Source organism: Malaclemys terrapin, chromosome 15 (assembly GCF_027887155.1).
Source record: "Malaclemys terrapin pileata isolate rMalTer1 chromosome 15, rMalTer1.hap1, whole genome shotgun sequence".
Taxonomy (NCBI): domain Eukaryota; kingdom Metazoa; phylum Chordata; order Testudines; family Emydidae; genus Malaclemys; species Malaclemys terrapin.
The window spans coordinates 9867918-9880566 of NC_071519.1; the positions used below are offsets into that span (position 1 = coordinate 9867918).

Here is a 12649-nt window from a genome sequence, read left to right on the forward strand (position 1 = left end):
ACATGACTTATGAGGAGAGGCTGAGGGAACTGGGATTGTTTAGTCTGCAGAAGGGAAGAGAGAGGGGGGATTTGATAGCTGCTTTCAACTACCTGAAGGGGGGTTCCAAAGAGGATGGAGCTCGGCAGTCACTGACTTACCTACTTCTCTAATTTGCGAGGGAAAGGCATGACATCTGTCATGGGATGTGTCCAGCAGGTGCGTAAGCAGCAATCATCAACCATCAATATCAAGGAAAAGGCTGAAGTCCCATTGCCTTTCATATCAAAAAGACACCTAAGGGCTGGTCTACACTGAAAAACTATGTTGTCATAGCCACATTTCTCAGGGGTGTGAAAAATCCACTCCACGGAGAGAAGTAGTTAATATGACCTGAGCCCTAGTGTAGACAGTGTTAGGTTGTCAGAAGAATACATCCAGTGTTTGAAGTGTAGACATAGCCTTAGACAGATTGATCCCCTATGGGAAGCGAGTCATGACATCAATTCCAATTTTGACCCATCTCCCTGTATGTGAGAAAGGTACTAGTATGGAGGGCCGAGCCAGCTGTCCGATCGCCTGGTTCCTCAACTGTAGCTACACCTCTTAGTGCCCATGAATGCAGAGACTGAGAGAAATGGAGAGTTCCAACCATTGTCATTTTAGTGTCTTATTGTTCCTCTCTGTCTTAATGGATTCTAGCAGCTTCTTAATTGGCTCCAGGTGTCCTAATTAGCCTGCCTGCCTTAATTTGTTCCAGCAACTTCCTGATTGTTCCGGAACTGCCCCTGTTACCTTACCCAGGGAAAAGGGACCTGCTTAATTTGGGGTTAATGTCTCTGCCATCAATCACTCTCCTGTAGCCCTCTGGCCCAACCCTGTCACAGTTCGTACATCCACCCTCCCCGGAGGTGGTAGCTTGGTCAATGGGAGAATGCTTCCTCTGGCCTGGCACGGTCTCCACCGGGGATTAGATCAGCTTAACTCTGCCCCGTGGAGGTGGATTTTCACATCCCTGAGTGACGTAGTTAGGCCAACTTCGTTTTCTAGACCAGGCGTCATTAAAGTGTTTATCTGTGGTGTCGGGGGATGCCACAGGATTTAGCCACACACTGAGGGCATGGGCTCCACGTGCAGATGTACAGCGCTGTGAGTTAAACCCGCCTTCGGAGAACGCAGTAGGGAAAGTCTGTCCATATTGACAGCTGCCAGCGCACTGGCATGGCCACATTTGTGGCACTTGCAGTGGCATTGGGAGCGGTGCATTGTGGTAGCTATCCCAGCATGCAAGTGGCTGCAACATGGTTTTCAAATGGGGGTGGGAGAGGGTGACCGGATGTCCCAATTTTATAGGGACAGTCCTGATTTCTGGGCTCTTTTTCTTAGATAGGCCCCTATTACCCCCCCTCCCCCACCCCATCCTGATTTTTCACATTTGCAGTCTGGTCACCCTAGGGTGGGGAGGGGTGGAGCGTGACAGGGAGTGTGTTGTGTGTATGTGGGGGAGAGAGAGAGTGGGTTTTGGGGGGGGGCTGAGAGCATGTCAGCATGCTGTCTTGTAAGTTTAGACAGCCGCAGACACCCCTCCCCCGCCACCCCGTCTCTCTCTCTCTCTCTCTCACACACAGCAATGGTTTGCTTTGATATCCGCCATCCTGCAGCGATGCCAAAACAACGACAAGAGTGGCCACTTGACTGCAGGGGGTTATGGGATGTTTCCGGAGGCCAATCAGAGCACAGTAATGCAACACCTCGTCCGCACTGACGCCCGGGCGTCTCACCCTGAGGCGCACCAAGCGTTATGCTTCTCGCCGAGGTGGAGAAATATTTTGGCGTTGAAATATTCAAACAGCTCCATGGGGATGGATCTGCCTAGATGAAGTTTTGGGGTTAGGGATTCTGACTAAATGGATAGACGCCGCTTCGGGGCCCTGTTTTAGGATTTATAAGGTTTTAGTATCTGTGGTATGAATGGGAAGATTGGATTAAATTGATGACTAGAATCCAATTCCATATCATTATGGACACATTCATTTACTGAGTTGGCCTTAACTTCATATGTCAACCGATAGTTCTTTTCGTGGCGTTTTAGCTGTTCAGCCTTCATGATGTGGGTTCTTGGTTTTATTTGTCTCTTCGTTAAATGAAATGTCTCAAGTCAGTTTTTTCTCACGCAGCACAGGTTAGAGCCATAGAGGATATGGACGGAGATCAGATGGTCCAGGTCAGAACTTAACCATCTCCCTTTGATCCATGTCGGCCTTAGAGAAAATGGCACCCTGGGCAAACCTGTATTTTGGTGCCCCTGTGGGTGTGCCCCCCCCCGTTTTCCCCCATGGGCTCCCCACCATCCCTTCCCCCATAATTTCTGCACTGTGCCCCCTTTGCTCCTACCCCCTGCATCCTCCTCCTGCACCCATGTGGGGAACCTGACCTGGGTGCACAAAGCAACTGGCGTTGCTCCTCGCTCCCCCACTGGATGCTGCTCCTCTGCCCCACGCAGCCCTGGGGGGCTGGGAGAGTGGAGCAAGGAGCAACATCAGGGCTTCCTACATCCAGGTCACTTTCCCTGTGGGCTGTGTAAGGGGAGGGCAGGAGAGCAGCAGCTCCTGGTGCCTCAGCACAACCCAGGTGGGGAAGTGACCTGGATGTAGGGAGCCCTGGTGTGTGTGTTGGGGGGACTCTGTGTGTGTGTGTGTTGAGGGGAAGGTGTGAAGGTGTGTGTGTGTGTGTTGAGAGGATATGAAGGAGTGTGTGTGTGTTGAAGGGAGGGTGTGTAGGAGTGTGTGTGTGTTGAAGGGAGGGTGTGAAGGAATGTGTGCGTGTGTTGAGAGGAGGATATGAAGGAGTGTGTGTGTGTTGAAGGGAGGGTGTGTAGGAGTGTGTGTGTGTTGAAGTGACCTTGTGAAGGTGTGTGTGTGTTGAAGGGAGTGTGTGAAGGGGAGTGTGTGTGTGTTGAAGGGAGTGTGTGAAGGAGTGTGTGTGTGTTGAGGGGAGGGTGGGAAGGGGAGTGTGTGTGTGTGTGTTGGGGGACGGTGTGAAGGAGAGTGTGTGTGTGTGTGTTGAGGAGAGGATATGAAAGGGTGTGTGTGTGTTGATGGGAGTGTGTGAAGGGGAATGTGTGTGTGTGTGTGTGTGTGTGTGTGAAGGAGTGTGTGTGTGTGCCTGAGTGAGTGAGTGACCGCACTGTCTCTTTAAGAAAACTCTCCAAGTCAGGACCCTGAACTAGGCTGGGTCAGACACAAGCACCTGCTGGCAGCTCTGGCCCCAGAGCCAAAGCCCCACACACAGATTCCCCCTGTCCCGTCACCCCAGCTCAGTGGAAACCGGGTACCCAGGTGCAGGGGGACACCCCACCATCAGCCCCCCTCCCTCCCCGAGCAGTCAGGAAGACGCTCCCAGTCCAGAGTGGCCAGGGGCAACTCCAGGGACGAACAGAGGAGGGGCTCCCCTGCTCCGGAGCACTCACCTGGCTCCCACGTCTGGTTGTCCAATGGCCCCCTGCAGCTCGGGTCTCTCCCCCCGCCTCCCGTGCCGCCTCCGTCAGCTCAGCTGGGAATCCAAACCCTGCGCACGGCGCCCCCTTGGGCGGGGGCCCCTATAGCCCACCCCAAGGCTCACAAGGCAGCAGCTGCGGGGGAAGCTCCAGCCAGACCGTGGGTATCTCAGAGCATTGAGGAGAAAAAAGGAGATGGGAGCCACCAGTCTCTGTGACAGACTCATTGAGTCCATTTGGCTGTTAACGGAGCAGTGGCGGCTTCAGGTCCCCCCCGTGGAGATTTTCAGGAATGAGATTTGGGGGGATTTCAACAACAAGAAGAAAATCTCCTCTGTTCCTGCCTAGCCACATTGGTCTCCTTTTCCCTTCGTGTTCCTCCCGCCTCAGCCTCTCTTCTTTGCTGGTGGGAAGATGCAGAAGCAAGACCCCGTCTGTCCGAGACACAGGGTCTGTACCCAACAGCGTGGGGGGATGAAGGCTTGGGCTGTAGGTCACTCTTAAAAATTGATAATGGGTGTGTGTGTGTGTCTGTTAGGGGAGATCAAAGGAGAACTGACAGTGGGGCTATCAGATTCCCCCCACAGATTCGTAGGACTCCCTCCAGCACACTTTCTTCACCCATCTCTTGGAAGAACAAGTAGGAATTGCCTTTGGGAAGATCCTGCTTTTAATAACTCAGGTGTGTTGGGATTTTTCTCTAAGACCTTTTCCACTCGGTTCCCAAGAAATTAGCTCAAATCCAGACTTGTCACGGAGGGGGTTTTTGACTATTATTTTTAATTTTTACGGGCATACAGCAATGCGGCGCTGAGGTGGTCAGGCTATTTTTCAACACCGATTCCATTTTATACACGTTTGCAACACCTACAAACGGTCGATTCATTCACAACCCCACTTCTATTTCCTCCACAGCTGTCTGATAAAGGGCAGCATTTCCCTTCTCATGGGATTATCTAGGAGATATTTGCTGTAGGGCCTGCGTTACAAAGCCTTGGGAACCAAATAGATGGGCATTTTGCCTAGTTCCACGTCACTTACTGTGAAACTCTCTCCTCAGATCATAGGAGACAATATTGTCAAGTGAAATTCCAGAGCAGGGGATATCTGATGATTTCAGAGTCAGGACAAGACATTCTCCCATCACATTCTCCTCTGATCCATTCAAGCCTGCTTCACTCAGCCCTGTCTCAATATTGAGTTATGTTATTTACAAAATTGTTAGCATCCTCATAATGGGGGGAAAAAACAGCCACCTTTCCAGAAATGGCTTTGCCAATACATGGAAACGGATTTTAAATTCCAAATGATCACAGTGTTTAGAATCCATTTGAACTCCCCTCCCAGGTCTTCCACACTTTCATCTCCAGCCATAGTGATTCTGATTTCGGATTAAACAAGTCAAAGTGTCATCTCCAAGCACAGACAGCTGAGAACACTGCATCACATGACACTCTGAGAGGTAGAGGGACAGAATGTGAAGAAGATAAACTCTGCCTGGCTCAGACAGAAGGTAACAGTTCTGCGGTGATGGGGAAGGAGGGAATCTCTGAGTCACCCCGTCTCCTTCCAGTGTCACAGAAGCTGAAATGACACTTTTTCCCCCTGCTTCTCTTCATTTAAAATTCATTTAAATATAATGAAAAAAAGTTCCCAATATAACTGCTCTTCAGCACAACCCAGAGCAACGCGAGAACAACTGGGTATGATACAAGCTACATCATTGGTGACTGTAACAGTAACTTTGCAATAGGAGGAAGGGTATAAATACGATGCTCCCAGTTTTGTGGAAAGAGGGACACACTCCCATTACTCATGGGACAATGGACGTGACAGACAGGACGATCAGGTCCACGCCATAACAGGGCAAACCGCAAAAGGCAAAAATGGGCAACTCGCCTGGACAGACTGAGGGATAACGGTGCTGCAAATACTTCAAGCAGCCTTAATGGTTACCACATGGGAACTAGCAAAACTAGTAATAAGGTTAAATTTTTGTCATGGGTATTTTTAGTAAGTCACAGACAGGACACGGGCAATAAACAAAAATGCAGAGAAACCTGTGACCTGTCCTTGTCTTTCATTGAAAATACCCTGGTCGGGGGGGTGGGGGAGGATAACAAATGGAGCCCCATGGGGGGATGACTGTTAGCTGCAGTTCTTGCTCTGGTGGCTGACTTAGCCCAGCCACCACTCTGGCTCTTTGGGTCGCTCTGGCCTTATGGGCTTACCACCGGCACCGGGATGGTGATGGTTCCTGCTCTGGCCCCCGGGGGTGGGCAGCTGCTGAAATGGAGGTCCATTCAAATCACAGAATCCATGACCTCTGTGACAGAATTGGATACATAACCATTAAAAAAAACAACGTGTTGGTCACTCTAGAGGTTTGTATGGTGTTTAGCTCCCTTGCAAACTTTCTGATGTTTAAGAAGGGCTGAGCGATCAGTCAAGCTTTTCCCACACTCACAGCATTCGGAGGGTGTCTCTGCTGTGTGGATCCTCTGATGTGTAGAAAGTTGTGAGCTCTGAGTGAAGCTTTTCCCACACTCACAACACTGGTAGGGCCTCTCCCCTTTGTGGATTCTCTGATGTGCAATGAGGTTTGAGCTCTGAGTGAAGCATTTCCTGCACTCACTGCATTCATAGGGTTTCTCACCTGTGTGGATCCTCTGATGCGTAATAAGAGCTGAGTTGTCAGTGAAGCCTTTCCCGCACTCACAGCATTCATAGGGTTTTTCCTTTGTGTGGATTCTCTGATGCGCAATAAGGTTTGAGCTCCGCGTGAAGCTTTTCCCGCACTCCCCGCATTCGTAGGGTTTCTCGTCTGCGTGGATTCTCTGGTGTGCAATGAGGTTTGAGTTCTGAGTGAAGGTTTTCCCGCACTCACCGCATTCATAGGGTCTCTCGCCCGTGTGGATTCTCTGATGCGTGGTGAGGTCTGAGCTCCGAGTGAAGCTTTTCCCACATTCGCGGCATACATAGGGTCTCTCTCCCGTGTGGATTCTCTGGTGTTGAAGAAAGGCTGAGCTGTCACTGAAGTTTGTCCCGCACTCGCAGCATTCATAGGGTCTCTCTCCCGTGTGGATTCTATAATGTGTAATAAGCGCTGAGCAGACAGTGAAGCTTTTCCCGCACTCACAGCATTCATAGGGCTTCTCCCCTGTGTGGATTCTTTGATGTGTGATAAGGGCTGAGCTGGCCGTGAAGCTTTTCCCGCACTCACAGCACTGATAGGGCTTCTCCCCGGTGTGGATTCTCTGATGCGTAGTAAGTTCTGAGCTGTGAGTGAATCTTTTCCCGCACTCGCCGCATTTGTAGGGTTTCTCCCCTGTGTGGAGTCTCTGGTGCACAAGAAGGTTTGAGTTGTGAGTGAATCTTTTCCCGCACTCGCTACATTCATAGGGTTTCTCCCCTGTGTGGATCCTCTGATGTCTAATGAGGTTTGAGTTCTGAGTGAAGGTTTTCCCGCACTCGCTGCATTCAAAAGGTTTCTCACCTGTGTGAATTCTCTGATGTTTAATAAGGGCTGAGCAGCAACTAAAGGTTTTCCCGCACTCAGTACATGTATTTTTTCTCTTTCCCCTGAGGATTTCCTGCTGGGCTGTGGTTTCCTTGAGGTTCTTCTGAGTTCCCCGACAGTAAATTAATGTACCCAATTTCTCCCCTGGCTGGTTTCCCTGCTCTCTCTCTGGTCTGTGCTGAATCTCACAGGATTTTCCCTGCTCGTGACTCCTGGACTCATCCCCTTTCGATCTTTGCGATAATGCTCCGTGTTTATCCACTCGCTCAGTATCTTCCTGCTGAGACTTCTGCTCCTTAGTCTCAGGTAGCATCGCGTCACCTGCCGTGATAGAGAGAGAAACCTCAAACAGGGATGGAAAAGGGAAGAGCAAACCAAAAAAAAGTGTTGGAGAGAGGTCAAATAAATATCAGGAACTGAACTCCCCTCAAACTCTTCCCCCAAATGGGAGAGAGGAGGTGATTAATTCAGCCTTCACATCCCATCCAAATTTTCAGTGTGAAGGGAGGAAGCTAATGCCAGGAGTCAGCTAAAATCTGTAGGAAGCCCTGTGCTATCTCTGCACTGAGGATACCACATCTGCTGGGGACAATCCTGAACTAAGAGAGTTACCAAGGTCTTTGTAGGGGATCCCAGATGTTTATTTCAGCCACTTACAGACTCTGAGTTGGTTTAATGTGTCTTTGTCTGTGCAGGCAGCTCTCAGGATCTCTCTTTCCTCTGAATCCTGGAGGTCTGTGACCCACGGTTCTTCCCCCTGTTCCAGCTGGGAGATCACATCAGGTTTGGAAACTGGAAACCCTGCTCAGATAAAAGGAAAAAAATGAGATTGGGGAAATTCATAAGACTTTGGCATAAAAAATTGTCTATTAATTTAACCCCAGTCCTTCATAAACCAATAAAATCCCAGGGCCAGCTCCCCAGGTCCTCAAAGATGGAGAACACTGATGATGAGGGACTGAACTACCCACATATCTGCTGAGAACTCACACAGATAGACACATATATTCACTATTTTACAAAATTATATTTAGTACAAAGTATGCCTTTTTGAGGTTTCATTTAAAATTCATAATCCACTGAACATTATTATCCTGTTATAATAAGTGTAGCAACACTATGTATGTAAAATTATCAGATTTTAATGTATGATATTCCTGAAAATATGTTACAATTCTGGGGAACACCCACAGACCTGTTCCTCAGAAAGCAAGACTATCGCTTGGTTAAATGGCCGTTCTCTGGTAGTGGGAAGGTGTGAACAAGAAATTTACTTTCCATTACCAGGGCTGCTTGAAGTTCACATCCACAACAGACAGCTAGTCATCATGACAGCTAAAAAGTGAAGATGTTTCCAGTACAAAGTGATGAAGAAATTTGAGACTCTCTCCCCCCACCCCCTTTTTTTCTCTGCTCTCAAAATCAACAACTCCTGAAGACTTGAGCTGTGGGGATGGGGATTCCTGGCTGATAGGAAACCCAGCCTGTCACAAGATATGGTGAGAGAAAGACATTTGCTTTTAATTCGTTTTAGCTTGTTAAGTTACAAGTTACTGTGATGGGTTGGATCACAGAAACCCCCTGGGGGCTGCCAACTGATGTGCCAAGACTACTTCTGCCCCTGCTTTCCCTGCCAGCTCGGGACTCCAGCACCCTGTCTTGCTGAGCCAGAGACACCCGTCTGCTCCAACACAGACCGAGCGTCTGAACCATGTGCCCCAAAGCTGCAGACTTAACTGAAAACAGCTCACAGAAGTGTGCTTGTCTTTAACACTCAGATGCCCAACTCCCAATGGGGTCTAAACCCTGTTGCCTATAGCTGTCCAGCTGGAGTCAGAGTTACCTGTGCTGAGGAGCCCGGAGGACTGAAGCTCCAGGAAGCATGGGAGGAAGTGGCTGAGGGAGGTGAAGTGAGTGGTATCTCCCACCCATGTAAGGTCAGCATGTTGCGGCTGGATTCCCCGCTGACCCAGTGGCGGACCACTCCGCCACTGTTAGGGCCCTTGGCTGGGACCCGGTTGGGTCGGGTGGGCCCGGGTCCCCCTACCCTACCTGCCACCCCCACTTTGGCGGCAGCCCCCAGATCTGGCCACAAGGCCATGCAGCCTTGCACTCGAGAGCCGCTGTACTGACTCTGGCCACTAGGCCATGCAGTCCTGCACTGGAGGGCGGCCATATTGTCTCAGGCCATTACGCCACGCAGGGACAGCCACAGCTCCTAACATTGCTACAGAGCTGGTGAAGATTTTCGCTCTGGTCGGGATATCCAAGGAAATCTTGACCTATCAAGGCATGAATGTGTCCTCCAAATTAACAGCGGCGTTGCGCCGCCTCCTGAATATTTGAACTCTCAGGATGTTAGTATATCACCCTCAAACAGATGGCTTAGTTGAGCATTTTAATGGCACTCTGAAGTCAATGCTGTGCACATTTGTAGAGGACAATCCCCGTCATTGGGACTCACTCCTGTCCGCCCTACTCTTCGCCATATGGGAGGTTCCCCAAGCCTCAACTGGGTTCTCCTCTTTTGAGCTCCTCTGTGGGAGGCAACCTCGAGCTCCTGAGAGAAGACTGGAAGACGCAAGAGACATGGGTCCTAGGGACTGCCCAATATCTGTTAAGACTCCGAGAGCAACCTTGGGAGCCCTCACACAGGAAACCCTGATACACCCAGGAACAACAACGCAACAAGGGAATGAAGGTACACAGCTTCGAGCCAGGGGACTGGGGTTTGGTCTTGTTGCCCTCTACCGAATCAACACTCTTGGTCAAATGGCAGGTCCCCTTTGAGATGTCCTGCCAGGTAGGGCCAGAAGACTACAAGATTAGGTTGCCAGGGCGAAGGAAAGAGGTGTGTACATACCATGTGAACTTATTGAAACCCTGGAAGACCAAGGAGGCCTTATTCATTGCCCCTCTCTTCTGCCCCCGGAAGCTGAACTGGAGCCTAGAGTGGGAGAACCCCTTGGACCAAACCCAGCAGTACTGGGAAAAGGCCTTAGCTCCATTCAACGAGAGCAGTTACAATACCTCCTGCAAGACTTCCTGGATGTCTTGTCAACCCATGCCGGATGGACCAACATCATGAGCCACACACTGCAACACTCCTCCCACCTCCCAGGCAGAGAATGAGGGAGACCATCAGCCTCTTCCCCAGAAGACATGGACTGCCGTCCGCCAGGAACTGGAGGCAAGGCTCGAGATGGGGGTGGTCAAAGAATTGTGAAGCGAATGGCAGAGCCCGAACGTCTTGGTCCTGAAACCGGACAGGGTCATCCGATTTTGCATAGATTTCTGAAAGATCAAAGCCATCATAGAATCATAGAATCTCAGGGTTGGAAGGGACCTCAGGAGGTCATCTAGTCCAACCCCCTGCTCAAAGCAGGACCAATCCCTGGTTCGAAAGGATGTGGACAAATTGGAAAGAGTCCAGCGGATGGCAATGAAAATGATTCGGGGGCTGGGGCACGTGACTTATGAGGAGAGGCTGAGGGTACTGGGCTTATTTAGTCTGCAGAAGAGAAGAGTGAGGGGGGATTTGATAGCAGCCTTCAACTACCTGAAGGGGGTTCCAAAGAGGATGGAGCTTGGCTGGTCTCAGTGGTGGCAGATGACAGAACAAGGAGCAATGGTCTCAAGTTGCAGTGGGGTAGGTCTAGGTTGGATATTAGGAAACACTATGTCACTAGGAGGGTGGTGAAGCACTGGAATGGGTTACCTGGGGTGTGTGTGGAATCTCCTTCCTTAGAGGTTTTTTAAGGCCCGGCTTGACAAAGCCCTGGCTGGGATGATTTAGTTGGGGTTGGTCCTGCTTTGAGCAGGGAGTTGGACTAGATACCTCCTGAGGTTCCTTCCAACCCTTATCCTCTATGATTCTTTGAGTGTGTCTATTGCTTCCCTGTTGAGAATATTTTAAAGTGCTGTAAAATCCACAGGCACTCTCTAACACGGTCTACTCTTTAAAGTTTTGCCAGGATAGCTCTGTTGCTCAGAGCTGTACAAAATCACACTCACTACCCCATCCAACAGAACGACGTTGGCAAAAGATTCAATATAGAGACAGTTAAGGTGGCAAACTGTCCATTACAAAACATAAAGGAAACTAAATACCCAGAAACAATTTTACTTCAGGGTTAAGGTTGCCCAGTGCTGCCTCCTGCCTTTGACCATATGGACGGTGCTAAACTTAAACCTCTGAAAACCAGAAAATGAACAGTAAATGTACACACCATCCCTGCATTGCCACCTTAACTCTGCCCACAACCTTGCAGCTGGTAAGAGCCACAGGGAATGGTTCTCTAAGGGTGGTGCAAAGATTAACAAACTATCCCAGCTTGGAAGCTTCTTTTCTTTATGCGGGACCCAAACCCCAGTTTTACTTTAAGAAAGAGAAGATATTTGACATTGTGCTAAACTGCTCCTGTGCTCTGTTCCCACAGTGTTGTATAGCGGGGGAGGGGACAGTGTTAGTATGGGTGTCGCTGGGGTGATGCTGAAACAGGGCAGAGTACGAGTTGCATTGTGAGGGTGACGTGAACCTTATTTTGCCATTTCCCCTTCCAAGAACCGAGGGGACAGGAATCCTTACCCAGCGAGGTCACATTCCCATAATTCTCCTGCATGACGGCTCTGTAGAGAGCTCTCTGAGCAGGGCCCAGCAGAGCCCCCTCTTCCCTGGTGAAATACACAGCCACCTCCTCGAAGGTCACCGGCCCCTGAAAGAGCAAGAGTCCAACACTCAGTACCTGCTGCCCCACTCACAGCCCCACTGTTTGTGGGGGAGAGGAGCCCATCAAATGGAAGCTCTGGATGGCTCGCAGTCTACAAAGCTCCACCACACCCCCACCCCGCTCAGAGCATCCAGGAACCACCAGGGTGAGGGGACAGAGAGAGCCCCTTGTCTCTCCCATCAGATCCATCACACATACTAGCCACAGACTGATACTGGAGGTGGAGCCCCGAGCAGGGTGCAGGGAGAGCTCCGGGGAAGGAAGCCCAACACGCTCCTTGTTGTGAGGAGTTGGATATAAGAAGAGAGACATGTCCCCTACACCTCACGTGTGGGTGCCCCCTTCATCTCTCATAGTAGCCAGTGGTTAGTTGGGTCAGGCTCCAGAACTATGAGTCTGGTCCGTTTTCCCAGCCCCATCTAGGTGGGTTGTTTCCTGTTCTATAAATTAGAGCATTTCCACCTCCAAACCTCATGGGTCTGTTCCTAGAACCTAACCCACATATTAAACAGATCCCAGCAGCTTTACCACCCCCTGTCCTCCTCCCTTTCTCCACCCTGTGCATTTCCTGCCCGCTCCAACCTCCAAACCAGATCACAGCGGAGGCTGCAGCGTCTGACCCAGGAAGCTGAACTCCCATATCCTGAGCAGAGAGGGACAGAGCCTTTGAGCAGCTTCCCTCCTTTAGCAACCACCAGAACTCTGTGGGGGGAGCAGCTAATGAAACCACCTCACCACAGGGACTGGTGCTGATCTCATTTGCTCAACTGTTCATCTGGAGTCACTCCTTGTCTTTCCTTGCCGTGACTCCGGATTAACACTGGTCTCAATGACACCAGAAGCACAGTTCAGAAAGGATGAGGTCAGAATCCTCTTCAGCAGATCACTGTGTGGGACTCCTAACCCCCTTCCCACCTCCCTCCC

At 50.3% G+C, this 12649-nt stretch overlaps 1 pseudogene; it reads right to left on the bottom strand.

Annotated features, from left to right (window-relative positions):
- Positions 1 to 4258: 4258 nt before the first annotated feature.
- LOC128822965 (zinc finger protein 850-like) overlaps positions 4259 to 12649 on the bottom strand; it is a 95100-nt pseudogene continuing 86709 nt past the window's right edge.